The 14,568-nt window shown below is 36.2% G+C and overlaps 1 protein-coding gene and 1 pseudogene across 12 annotated transcripts in view; one reads left to right on the top strand and one right to left on the bottom strand.

The window, feature by feature from the left end:
- The window catches only part of LOC111419987 (pH-sensitive chloride channel 1), a 115,103-nt gene that overhangs the window by 20,498 nt on the left and 80,037 nt on the right, over positions 1-14,568 (top strand). For all 12 annotated transcript variants that reach the window (XM_071194835.1, XM_071194837.1, XM_071194836.1 and 9 more), the window contains exon 2: positions 8,736-8,821. The gene's annotated coding sequence lies outside the window, so the exon portion shown is untranslated. The remainder of the gene's footprint in view (positions 1-8,735; positions 8,822-14,568) is intronic.
- LOC139429344 (tigger transposable element-derived protein 6-like) lies at positions 5,147-6,603 on the bottom strand (annotated as a pseudogene).

Raw genomic sequence — 14,568 nt, 5'->3', positions numbered from 1 at the left:
TTAGTACTACAGAAAATTAAACCGGCGGCAATCCTTAAATCTATATCGAGATTTCTCAGATTTTAATCATGTTGCATTTTACGATAGTTTACGCTCAATTCCCTGGCGAAACATTTACCACCTGAGATCTATAGATGATAAAGTTATGTTCTTTAATTCAAACATGACCACTCTTCTTGATTTATATGCACCATTTCGGACTGCTCGTATAACTAAAAAATACAGCTCCGGAAATCAAGCACTTGATGAAGAAGCGTGATTCTAGTCTGTGTAAATTCAAACGGATCCGCGATTACATCCCAAATCAAATTTCTTAAAAAGAATTACATTAACGCATTAACGGTGATTCGACTGCTGCATGGAGAGCGTTTCGTACTATTCGCTTGTGTCGTAATAAGGAGTGTGAAATTCCAGAATCATTGTGTCGAGCTGAAGATTTGAATCATCACTTCATTAACTCAATTTCGCAACCACACACCAATGATCTTGATGGCGCGAAAGACTTCTTGGATCTTTTCCTGAATTCAAATACCTCTTTTAAATTTAACATAGTTACGGAATCCATGGTGATAACCACTTTAAATGAATTAAAATCTAGTGCAGTGGGCTTCGATGGAATCCCTTACAAATTCTGAAAATTTCATGTCCATTTCTGTCAAAATTTATTGCACATTTGATTAATACCTCAATTGAGCAATCAACCTTTCCATCTTGCCATAAAATTGCGGCGGAATGAGATTATGGTCCCAACTAAAACTACATGTGCAGGATAACAATATTCTACTAGCGGTGCAATCGGGGTTTCGGCAGGGGTATTACATTACATTACATTACATAGAATACATATCGGGTAGGCGGACCAACCAACCTTGCACCACGACCCTAAGGATCTATTGTACCCCGATAGATATCGTTATCAAATTTCACCGTGCAGTCCAATGCTCTTAACGAACATTAATACCTTGCCGGCGAAAGGTCATTCAGATCTTTTGAGGAGATAAACTGCGACCCAAAAATCGAGAATCTGATACGGTTGACGGCAGGGCAGTGGCATAAAACATGCTCAACCGTCTCTGCTTCCTCCGCACATAGTCGGCATTCAACATCGTCGGCTAAACCCAACAAGTTGAGGTGTGCTTTTAATCGGCAGTGCCCAGTAAAAACACCCATTAGAACTTTTATGCTACTACGGGCAAGTCCTAAAATATTCCCGGGTTTGACAGTGGCGATGTTAATAAACACCTTAGCATGTCTCATTCCAGGAGAACTGGTCCACAGTAGGCGAAGTCTCTCTTCAGCCCACAGTCCAATCCTATATTTGGCCATCGCAAATGATACACCAACTGCTGGTTCCGGTCCCACAAACGCTTCAGCGCTGCCATCTCGTGCTAGCTTATCTGCCGCTTCATTGTCAGCAACCCCAGAGTGACCCGGGACCCAGATCAGAGAGACTCTGTTAGCACAACTCAGTGTGTTTAATGTTCTCTTACAATCATTAACCAGAGCCGACACCGTTTTCACAGCTTGCAGCGCCTGGAGAGCGGCTTGACTGTCTGAGAAAATTCGTATTGTCATGTTCTTCACCCCTCTTTCAAGAAGGATTTTAGCTCCCATGTCAATAGCAAATACTTCCGCCTGGAATACAGTACAGTACGTACCCGGGCTGTAGGCTTGCTTAATTCGAGGTGTCTGGCAGTATACTCCTGCTCCTACCCCTTCAGGCGTTTTTGATCCATCTGTGTACAAGCAAATGTCTGCCCGAACCAGAGAATTTTCATTTACGATCCAGGACTGCCGCTCAGGCAGTACAATCTGGTATCGAGCATTAATCACTGATAGTGATACCGCCAAATCTGACGGCATTGATAGCACAGTATCAGTGTTTATAATGTCTTCCGCAGCCCATTGGTAGGACATGTCGGAACAGTTTTGAGCATATTGCTTAAATCTGTAAATGGTTGTTCTAGCCACTTTCTCTATATGCAAATGCAGAGGAGATAGGCCAAGCAGAACCTCCATTGCTAGAGTTGGCGTTGTGCCTATCGCACCAGAGATTGCCAATCCAGCTACTCGTTGAATTCGTGAAAGTTTACTGATAACTGAAGTCTGTCGGACTTTCCTATACCAGGCTGCTGCTCCGTACGTGATCATAGGTCTAACCACAGTCACATAGAGAAAGTACAGTCTTTCAGGGGTAAGACCCCAATTTTTTCCACAAAGACTGCGACAAGTCCACAAGGATAGTCTAGCTTTGTGCAAACCTCCCTGCAAATGTCCATTCCATGACAGGGTTTTGTCTAGGATTACTCCTAGATATTTGACTTCCTTTGAGAAAGGAATTTCTTCACCTTGGATAGTTGGGCGGATTAGTCCATCCATCTTTCGCTTCCTGGTGAAGGGCTCAACAATTGTCTTTTGCGGGTTTATTGAGAGGTTCTCTCCCTTACACCAAGCGCAAATGGTATCTAGGGCCACCTGGAGGACTTTAGATATCCTCGGCAAACAGGTTCCTTTGATCATAACGACAATGTCATCAGCATAAGCTTGTATTTCGACACCAACGGCTTCGACTATCGCAATCAGATCGTCAACTAGGAGGGACCAAAGCAGGGAAGATAACACCCCTCCCTGCGGGCAGCCACCTCCCGGCCTGAAGCGTATCGTATCACCGTGGAGTGAAGTAGAAACTATTCTACTATCTAGCATATTGCGGATCCAACCCGCTATAGTTGCTTCCACTCCCCTGTCAAGAGCAGCTGTTTCAAGAGATTGTGGTATTGCGTTGTTGAATGCTCCCTCTATATCCAGAAACGCACAAACCAAGATTTCTTTATCCTGCAGCGTCCTGGATACTCTACCAACTAAGTTGTGTAGAGCCAATTCTGCTGATTTTCCCGCTTGATAAGCATACTGGTGGTGACTCAGTGGACCAGATACCAATGGCACCGTACGGATATATCGTTCCAGAACTTTTTCAAGGATTTTCAGCAGAAATGACGTTAGGCTGATGGGTCGAAAGGCATTAGAAGTAGGGACCACTTCTGTCAAAATTTATTGCACATTTGATTAATACCTCAACTGAGCAATCAACCTTTCCATCTTGCCATAAAATTGCGGCGGAATGATATTATGGTCCCAACTAAAACTACATGTGCAGGATAACAATATTCTACTAGCGGTGCAATCGGGGTTTCGGCAGGGGTATAGTTGTGTGACCGCCCTTTCGGCGATTACGGATGATATCCTGAGAGCTACTGATGATGGGTTCCTTACAGTGTTGATCATCTTAGATTTCAGTAAGGCTTTCGACACTGTTTGTCATTCATTACTACTATCTACACTGCAACGATCCGTTTTGGCGGAATCTGCAATTAACTTGCTTTGAAGCTATTTATTGGATCGCAAACAATATGTACTATTGCATAATGAATCGTCCTCATTGATGATACTAGGATCAGGAGTTGCCCAGGGATCAATATTATCACCACTACTGTTTTCTATTTATACAGCTCATCTTATTAATGTTTTTCATATTTGTAACATTTATTTATATGCAGACGACACGCAAGTGTATCTTTCATTTCCTCCAGATAATTTTGATGATAATCTTAGTTGTGATCAACAGGGAATTGGCTGCTTTTTGTCAGCTTGCAGAAAGGTTTAACCTTAGATTGAATCCCAGTAAGTCAAAGGTTATGGTCTTCGGTCGAAGGGGTGACGTTCAAAAATACTCCGACTGCGTTAATATAAATATAAATGGACAACTTCTCCTGGTGGTTTCTGAGGCTCGTAACCTTGGACTCCACCTTGAAACTGATTTAAGATTTAGCAAACATATTTTTTATGTTCTCCAAGAGGCTTATGCTAAATTAAAAGCTTTTTACCCCTGTCGACACATACTGGGCTCTTACACCAAAGCAACGTTATGCCAATCGCTGGTTTTATCTCGATTTAATTTTGTCGATGTAGTGTATGGCGCCATTTTTGGTATTAGGAAGTATGATCATATATCACATAAATTGGCCACATTGGGGTGGTTGAACATGGATAGACGTAGGCAGCTTCTCTGTGCCGTTTTTTATCATAGAGTTTTAACCTCAAAAACACCTGAGTATTTGTTGGACAGAGTATGCTATCGAACTGATGTACAGTCGTGATCTTGGGAAATGCACACTCAAGGTCAAGCGCTGTTGTGAGATCCGACATGCCGCTGGCTAAACGGGCTGAGCGGAGCGCACACGAACTCTTGACTCGTGGGCGCTCGGCTCAGCCCTTTTAGCCAGCGGCATGTCGGATCTCACAACAGCGCTTGACCTTGAGTGTGCATTTCCCAAGATCACGACTGTACATCATCTGAACTTAAGATTTAAAGATCTTCTTACCCCTCCGGCGCATAAAACGGAAATTTTCAAGAGATGTTTCAGTTATCAGATAGCCAGCGTGCACAATGGTATCCCTGATGATATCAAGTTGCTTCCGCTGTCCCGGTTTCCGAGGTCGATGTTCTTATCTCTACGCTTGCAGCAGAACCAACAGTGATTTAACTAATTCTCTCCAGCATGTTTCAATTCAGATTTTATAAAGAAAAAAAAATATTGTTCTATTGGACTCTATTCTATTTTTCTATATGGTATGGGTCTACACGGGCGACATTGCATGTTTTCACTTGGATCGTGGTGATAGAGTGTTCAGTTTTTATTTTTTTTTTTTTTAAGTATTAGCTATAGAGTAGTTTTTTTTGTTGTTTTACCGCTTCCTTACGTATTTTTGTATACATTACTGTTTCCGTAATTCTTTATTTAGAAATGTAAATTTTTGGGTGAAATAAAATCATTATTATTATTATTACAGTGAAAGCTCTAATAAGCGGACAGTGACGGTTCCGTTACTTTTGTCCGCTTATCAGAGATGTCCGCTTATGAGAAAAGACTACTCAAATTAAAGTACATACACATACATGTATTATTTTGATCAGTTTTCGAAAATTTCGCTTTAATAAAACAAACTTTTTTTTATATTTTAATTTTTTTTTGTTAAAAACGAATGTTCATACATAAAAAAGGTAAACTTAAAACTAAAACTATTTATTTTTCGTTTGAATAAAATCTAGCATACTGCTTTGCAGCAATGAAGTTTCTCTTTGTAATTATAGAGAACGTTCAATATGTGTTTCTAAATCATTTTTCACGAATGATTTTAGTTTGGAAATTACATTCAATGCTTCTTTATAAGATGTGATTGGATTACGTTCCTCGTCCTCCTCCACCTCTACCTGTTCATTCTCTTCCTCTTCTGTCTCATTTTCAACATTTTTTGTGACTACCGAAAATTCCAAGTCATTATCTTCTATATCGACGTTCTGCTGTTTTTACATTATCTATTCCCAGTCTTTTACTACATTTAAACAAATCAGCTAGTCTCGCAAGTGGCAAATTATCTTCAACATCGTAGTTACTGTCAGTTGAACTTCCTTGATCCATCAGAAATCCAGCTTTTTTAAAACAATTTCTAATTGTCTTTGGAGTGACCTTCTGCCACGCAGATTTTATAAAGTACAAGCTCTCTAATATGTCAATAGATTTTGATAATTTAGAAGCCGATTCTGCGAAATATATTTTTGATAATAGGTGACTCACTATTAAATCGCGATAATAAAATTTAAAATTGCGTATGATACCCTGATCTAACGGCTGGCAGACAGATGTTGCATTAGGAGGTAAAAAAATAATTTTTATATTTTTTAATTTTAAGTCATGTCGATGTGAAGTGGCATTATCAAGAAATAAAATGATTTTTCTTTTTTTTATACCCATGTTTTTATCGAAATTACTTAACCACTCCGTCATAATGTCTCGTGTCATCCATGCATTTTTGTTTGATTTCCAGATAGCCGGTAAATCCTCGGGAGCAACATTTTTTAATGCTCGGGGACGTGCCGACTTTCCAATAACTAGCAACTCCTCTTTTTCACCTACACTATTTACACAGAACAAAACGTACACGTTAATCGTTCCTTGAACAGTTTTCCTCCTGTGCATTTTTCCGACTTTAAAGCTAAAGTTTTATGTGGTAATGCACGAAAAAAGAGCCCACTTTCATCTGCGTTGAAAATGTCCTCTGGTCGATAGCCTAGTAAGAAGGTCGGTAATTTTTTCATAAATTCATTAATGCCCTCTTCATTTACATCTGGTGCTTCTCCGGAGATACACTTAAATGCAACATTATTTCTCAAACGCCACTTTTGTAACCACCCATCAGACGCTTTAAAGGTACGCACTCCTAATCTTTCTGCAATTTCTTTTGCTTTTTTCTTTACGAATGATCCTGATATGGCAATATTTTGATTTTTAGCTTTCACAAACCATTCGAAACAGGCTTTGTCGATCTTTGAACCCTCACTACTCAAAAAGTTTTTACACTGACTCCAGACTGCCATTTCTTTCGAATCTTTTCGTTATCTTTGATTATTTTTGCCGCTTGTGTTTTCCCGATTTTAAATTTTTTAGCAATATCACGAACTGACAACTTTTCTTTATCTAATAAACACACTATTTCCATTTTCTCCTTTAACATAAGCATCTTTTTCTTTACCACATTGGAAGCCATTTCAACGCACGTTACACCGAAACGAACAAACTAATAATAACTATGTACTAATGTTTTGGGATTCGTTAACAAGCGGAACTCGTAAAACGAGGAATCCCCGAACACATGTCGGTAAATATCTATTACAGATTACTTTGATGTGTGTCTTTAGTTACCTACGCGTCCGTTTATTAGAAATTTTTGCCCGTTATGTAAAGAAAAATAGTGTCCGCGTCCGTTTATTAGAGCGTCCGTTTATGGGAAATAAATATGTACATGAAAATATAGGTTTGGGGTTGGTTCCAAGATTTTTGTCCGCTTATAAGAGATGTCCGCTTATTAGAGCTGTCCGTAAGGAGAGCTTTCACTGTATTATAAAAAAGACAACGAAGAACGTTGCGATCATGTAACTTTAACGGTTCATCGATTACATAAACTTAAAAGCAATATTTAAAATTAATCCCAGCGTTACACATTATTAGAAAATAAAGGAAACTTTATGTTGTTATTTTTGAATCAATTTCTGCATATCAAATTTGAATGAATTGAACGATAGAGGCTTGTTGATTCTATATTATATTTTTTCATTCCTTACAAATAGAATTTTAATTTGTATCTTTTTCAATTCTGGATATTTGTGTCGTTTTGGATAATGTTCAATGAGTTATTTAAAGAACTTGAAGTTTTAAAATAACTTACATTTGGCAATATTTAGCAAAAGATTTTCGCGTTTTAAGAAATCGATCGAGAATGTTTTGAAAAGGATAATTCGTGTTATTGTACAGAAAATAAAATTAATATTAACCCAAACTCTATTTATATCTCCCGCAATCGATACTTAACCATCCAGTACTCCACACTTTCTATAAAATAACCCCCATATTACATAAAAACTTTCTAATAAATCTCGAAAATCATTTAACAAAATAAAATAAAATCCATAAAGTCTCTTCATTTCGTATCATTCGAGATGTTTTCGAGATATTCCAGAAGTGTTCATCACAATTGATCGTCGCCCGAGTAGAAAGTGGGTCTAAACGGCGCCTCGACGACTGGAGTCTCGATGTTGTCGGCGTCGGGATTCCAACGGCAAAAACAGATCGAACGGAAAACGGAAGTGAGCCGTATAATGTCGCAAAAAAAAAATAAATCGTTTTTAACGCGGCAGCAATTAGGAGTATAAAAGCGCGCGAATGATGCCGCTCTTAAAAGTGAGTGTGGCACTCAAGATTTTCAAGAACTTTACGGGATGTAAGAACCTCATTACCTCAAGATACACCTTCATAGAAAATTCACCACGAAAGATAACTCTTTGAAATCAATTTTTTTATGTTAAAATTTAAATTTAAACATTTTAAAATAAAAAGAATTTTTATTTAATACTGTTGAATCGATTTATAAACCAGTTGAATTTGGTCACGCGACTGATTGTGAGTTAAAAATTATGACCAAGAAGGTTGTTGTTATACCTTTGACCCTGTTTTAACCCAGTTTTAACCCGATTTTGACCTGATTTTGACCTGGTTTTGACATAATTTTCACTTAATTTACATTTACCTTGAAAAATAAATCGAAATTTAAAAGAGTCAAACTAAAAAGTAAAAGTAAACAGTTTTAATCGTGCCATGATTGGAACGATCAATGATGAACACGTGTTATCATTGAATTAAATATGATGCAATGGTGAATACCAACACAATACAACAGAAAATAACTTACTCTTTGACTTAGAAACTTCGATTGTATTAGAATTGAAATTGGAAAGGGAAATAGGTTCGGGTTCACAATTGAAATAAATAAAGAGTCGTGGCATATGATCTGGAAACAAGCCAAATATACAACGTACAATTTAATGGCAGGCTGAAAAATGTCTCGGAAATAGATCCGGAGCTCTCTCCCTATATATTTTTTTTTGCTTGGGTCTATAAAAACCAAACTAACTGCAAATGAACCTAACATTTTATTATTATCATCATCGAAAATTTACGACCTTTTCTTTTTTTTTATCGCTTATACTTTAGTTGTTTGTTTGGTTTTCATTGATCTGAATAAATTCTTTTAACCATGACCTAAATAAATAAAAAAGTGTGAAGCAGCTTAACAAAAATTATAGCTAGGATTACCATTAATTACTATTTTTTTTCTTTCAGATTTAAAAAGATCTAAAATGGATACGAAATAATGCAACTTATTGAAGACCACATGTCCTGAAAGGGCATTTGGATTGAACGGGAAGGTAAGAAATTAAAATCATTTTTTTAGGATTCTTAAGATTCGGTGAGCTGCAACTTTAGTTCTCTTTAGGGAAAATTCTTTTAGCAATCATTTAAAATATAAAATTTTCGCTGGGATTTTAACGTAATTAAAAAGTTTTATTAGCGCAAGTTCTCATCAACTTTAATAGCTGAAGGAAAATTCAAATCGATTATTTCGAATCGAATTGAAGGGGAAGAACATATTGGTGTGTGGTAAATAGCATGTTACTTAAAGAAATTAAAACAAAAACGTCGATATTTACTAGAAAATGGTATTAGAAACATTTAAAAACAAATCAGTTTGATTCAAAAAAATCTAGTTTATAAACCTAATTTAATCTTTTAGAGATATCATTAAGATTCGATTTTTCCACTTTTTTCCTTAATCAATACAAATTTAATAATTTAAAAATATAATTCTTTATAAATCGACCGAAACGTCAAAATGACATTAGGTTGGTTAAGGAAAAAATCACTAAGTTCGTGTTGGTGACAATTTTCTTTTGACGTTTAAAATTTAGGTTATGTTTCGCTTTTGATTTGAAGGTTAATTAAATGTTATTCAATTAAAAAAATGTCTTAATGATCGAATGAAGATGACTCAAGATGTTGTACGTTGAGTGTTACTTACATTTCCTGCCATTATGGACAGGGCCGTATCTAGAGTTGAATTTAAAGTAGGACAACGGTGGTTACAGGTAGGGCGTAAGTAAAAATTTTACTTGATCTGATCTGGTAAATCGATTTTCACTGTACTTGTTGAATATGACTGAGTGAGTGAGGTAGTACTTAATTTCCGGGAGGGGACTTCATTGAGATCAACTGACTTACCATGCCATGCCTGCCATTCTTTCATGACCCATTGAGAGCCTCTGAGGCCTATTGATTGCAGTCAAAGTTGAAAATGTAGATTCGCACACAGCAGTGCTGCATCCTGTGGTCGCCACAGATGCAATAAAACAGTTCATAAGTATCTTTGAAGGCCTCTCACTACCTATACAAAACTTGCATTGTGTTTTCCGTTCTACCCTCGCGGCAGCTTCTTCCCTTGATGGAATTGCTAGACCTGAAAAATTAGGTAAAATTGTGAATTGGACATCAATAAACAATAGTAGAAACATAATTGTTATAGATTTATAGAATTTAATTTGACTTGTTTTGCATCTTAGCGTTGAGTTTGCGTGTTGTGTATACTGTTTATACATTTAAAAGATGTAAATTTGGGAAACCAGTTTTATTTCCAAATAAATTATTTAGTTGAACACATCTTCGTACTTTTATTGAGTAAAGACGTAGCAAGTGGCGACGAGGATAAAAATTATAAAAAGTGAAAATAAAGTTAACATCAAGAATGACAACAGGAAGAATTGAAGAATTCGATGTAAGAAATGGGAACTGGACATCTTATATCGCACGTGTGCGTCAATTTTTTAAAGCAAATGAAATAAAACCGGAACTCAAACGGCCATGTTAATTACGGTAATGGGGGCAGAATCTTCATACAGGTGTCCCGTTAAGCGTACGGAGCGGCTGTAGCTCAACAACGGTAAGGCCTAGAGGTTTGGGAAAAAAATCCTTATAAGCAAAGTGGGCAAGAGAAATACCTGGAAATTATTTTGAAGTTCGTAATTTGACCGCTAGGGGGCGTAACTGCCATAGAGAAACATAAAATTCCCGCTATCTCAGAAAGTTAGACGATGAGCTATAACTTTGACAACATCATTTAGTAGCTTGGATAATACCGCATCGCTTTTGTTTTGCGTTATTTCTCATATCTGTCATAATAAGGGAGGGGGAGGCCAATGCGTTTTCAAATGTTTACATTTTAATATCTCCTGGACCATTCAACCGATTTTAATAGTTTTGGTCTTGTTTGAAAGAGCATTTCATGCTCTTTTAAAAGATACATTCAGTAAGACCGCTTGGTTTAAAACAAATAAGCTAGAGGGCGTTATCTGCAGCGGTTCCATATTTTTGTGATTTTTGAAAAAAAGTTAAATGGAACGGTACTATTTACTTCACAGATCATTAATCACCATAAAATTTGCTAAATATTAGTGAAAACCGCATCTCGATATCTCCATCTATTCTCGAATTATAAAAGAAAATGTTAAAAATTCGTATATCATAATCGGATCAAGTTACCTTAGGAAACAAATAAGAGAGAACAAAATTTTTTATTATCTAGAACCTTCCCTCACACGTTATCCAAGCTTAGAACTGCTTCAAAACTACTTTTAAGGCGTGTTGAAAAGCCAACGAATCAATGAAACATCAACAATGATAATAAAACAAAATAAACTAAAACACTTAGAATAACTTAAATTTTTGGCAAAAATAACTCACTAATGTACGAAATGCCTTCCATAAACCTCGATGCATTTATTTAATCTAGTTTCGACGAAAAAAAAGCGCAGCTTAAGTCTCGGCCCTGGACACGTTTCTACTGGTATTTAGTGTTTTGTCATATTTTCCCTGGTTATTGGTTTTTCTTGAAAAGTCAGGTCGTTTAGTCTACCCAATAGATAAAGGGGTGAAAGCAATGTGGGTTTTGCTCGAACCAAGAATGCATATTATGCAAGTTTACATCAGCTTGTGGACAGATGCTTCATGCATCCATAACATTTGTGATAAAAGGTTTGGATTTGCCTAAATCATATTTAAAAGTCAATGGTAATAGTTCAGTCTGTTATCATAATCGGTATCTGTTAAGGCCTGATGTAAAACAACGTGGTGGAGATATTATTCTCTTGAGAAATCTTGTGGACAATTGTTTTCGGAGTTCCCAGATTATGTGGGATCACATTGCGCACCAATGTGATTTACGAATTCATAGAGATGTCTGAATGGGCTACACGTTGCCAGTTTTCCGTAATCGCTAAGTCAATCTTAAAAACACTTCTAGAGAAAAATGTCTTTCTTTGTCGTAATTGCATTGCACATTTTTGCAATGCAGTTGCATCGTATTCAAAACATTAAAAATAAATCATCATACGCTCTATCATACGCTTCTGCGTTAGTAAATGACATGTTTACAGTTGCCATGGTTATGTAATTTGTTTTTGTCGATGAAGTAACTGGATCTGATTGATGGCACTCGAGTTTTTAACATTTTCTTCTATAATTCGAGAACGGATGGCGATATCGAGATCCGGTTTTCACTAAAATTTAGCAAATAAATTTAAGGTGACTAAGGGTCTGTGAAGTAAATAGTATCGTTCCATTTAACTTTTCTTCAAAAATCACAAAAATATGTAATCGCTGCAGATAACGCCCTCTAGCTCATTTGTTTTAAAGCAAACGGTCTTACTGAAAATATTTTTAAAAAGAGGATAAAATGCTCTTTCAAACAACACCGAAAATATTCAAATCGGTTGAATGGTCTAGGAGATATTAAAATTGAAACATATGAAAACGCATTGGTCTCCCCCTCCCTTATTATTACAAATATGAGAAATATCGCTAAACAAAAGCGATGCGGTATTATACAAGCTATTAAATGATGTTGTCAAAGTTATAGCTCATCGTCTAAGTTTCTGAGATAGCGGGAACTTTATGTTTCTCAATGGCAGTTACGCCCCCTAGCGGTCGACTTACAAACTTCAAAATAATTTCCAGCTATTTCTCTTGGTCACTTTGCTTATAAGGATTTTTTTCCCAAACCTCTAGGCCTTAACGTTCTAGAGATACAGCCGCTCCGTACGCTTAACGGGACAACCTGTATATATTAGGGATTTATGCAGTCCTAAGAAACCGGAAGATGAGAAATTTGAAGATTTAGTAGTAAAAATGAAAAAACATTTTAATCCGAAACCGTCGGAAATAGCAGAACGTTATAAATTTCGTCGCGCTGTACAAGAAGCAGAGGAAAACATTCTTATTGTCGAAAACATTCTTATCGTATCGACCTATCAATATTCAATTGAATTTATAAATTCCAAAGAGAACATAATCGCGGACGCATTGTCGCGGTTGCCGTTAAAACATAAACATGAGGAGATCGTCGATATGGGTTATTTATTCTATTTACAAGAATTTCCACCAATAAATCATAAACAAATTAAAATGCAAACTAGAATAGATCCAGTTCTGAGTAAAGTTTACAGCTATTGCTTACACGGCTGGCCGGATCGGAAAGATATAGGGGATGAATTTTTACCTTTTGTAAATAAGAAAGATCAATTACATTTGGAATACGACTGTATAGTATGGGGTTATAGAATGGTAATTCCCACGAAATTACGTAGCGCATTATTAGCCGAAATTCATTTGAGCCATTTAGCAATAAATAAATCAAAGGCTTTATAGCTCGCAGTTATTTTTGGTGGCCGAGTTTGGATGCAGATATTGAAAGAATGTGTAAAAGTTGTAAAATCTGTACTGCGGTAATGAATAATCCACCTAAAATTGCACCTAGACCCTTGCCCTTAACAAATAGACCATGGAGTAGACTTTATTTAGACTTTATTAGGACCTATTTTTGGTAAACGTTATTTATTTTTAATTGATACATACACCAAATGGATTGAGGTTGAGCAAATGAGTTGCACAAATGCAGAATCTCTTATTTGACCTATTTGAGAAAATATTTTGCCATTTTGGTTTGCCGGACATGATCGTATCCGACAATGGACCTCCTTTTTCCTCTGCAGAATTTAGTAATTATTTAAAATTGAATGGTATTCGGCAAATGTTCTCGCTTCCATATCATCCACAGAGCAACGGAGCTGCAGAAAATGCCGTGAAAATAATTAAAAGTGCAATAAAGAAAGCAACATTACAGAAAGAAGATATAAATATAGCTTTGTGTAGATATTTATTTGATTACCGCAATGTCTCTCAAAGTACTACAGAAGTTAGTCCAGCTGTGGCCATGTTTGGAAGAAACTTAAAATCTAGATTAGATTTGTTAATACCGAATAGACAAAACATTGTGGAAAGAAACATGACAAAAGTAGAAGAGCGTAGTTATGCGGAAGAAAGAAATAAGGTTCTGGATATGAACGAGAAAGTATTGGTCAAATCTTATACAAAACCTAACATGCCAACTTGGGAAAAAAGGAATAATTAAGGAAAACCCAAGACAAAACATTTTTGAGGTTAAGACAAATTCAGGGAATATTGTTAGGCGACATTCCAATCAAATTAGACCATTAAATATCCGGAAATCCCTTCCTTTGTGCACTCCCGATTCGTTCCTGAGTGAGCCTAGTTCGAGTGATACTGTAGAACCGAAAAACGTAACAAGCGAACAAATTGAAATTGGTAATACAGTAGATATAACTTCCGTCGTCGTCTCGGTATAATTTGCGACCGAGAAATTAGAGTTAGTAGTTAGTTTTCTTTAAATGATTTAAGTTCACAAATTATGAATTTAATTAGAGTATTATTTAATTTTATTTGTTTTTCTAAAAAAAAAATAAAACAAAATAAAAAAAATAAGGATAGGGGTGTTATAGATTTATAGAATTTAATTTGGCTTGTTTTGCATCTTAGCGTTCTGAGTTTGCGTGTTGTGTATACTGTTTATATAAAAGATGTAAATTTGGGAAACCAGTTTCAGTTCCAAATAAATTATTTAGTTGAACACATCTTCGTACTTCTATTGAGTAAAGACGTAGCAATAATAGTAATAATAATGACTTTATTGCCCATACAAATACAAATATAAAAAAAAGATAATATAATTACAATTAAAACAAAAAGATAGTTACAAAAAAAAAACAAA

This window comes from Onthophagus taurus, chromosome 3, assembly GCF_036711975.1.
Source record: "Onthophagus taurus isolate NC chromosome 3, IU_Otau_3.0, whole genome shotgun sequence".
NCBI classification, from domain to species: Eukaryota; Metazoa; Arthropoda; class Insecta; order Coleoptera; family Scarabaeidae; genus Onthophagus; species Onthophagus taurus.
The sequence above is the reverse complement of the archived record's forward strand: the minus strand, read 5'-3'. Positions and strand labels throughout refer to the sequence as shown.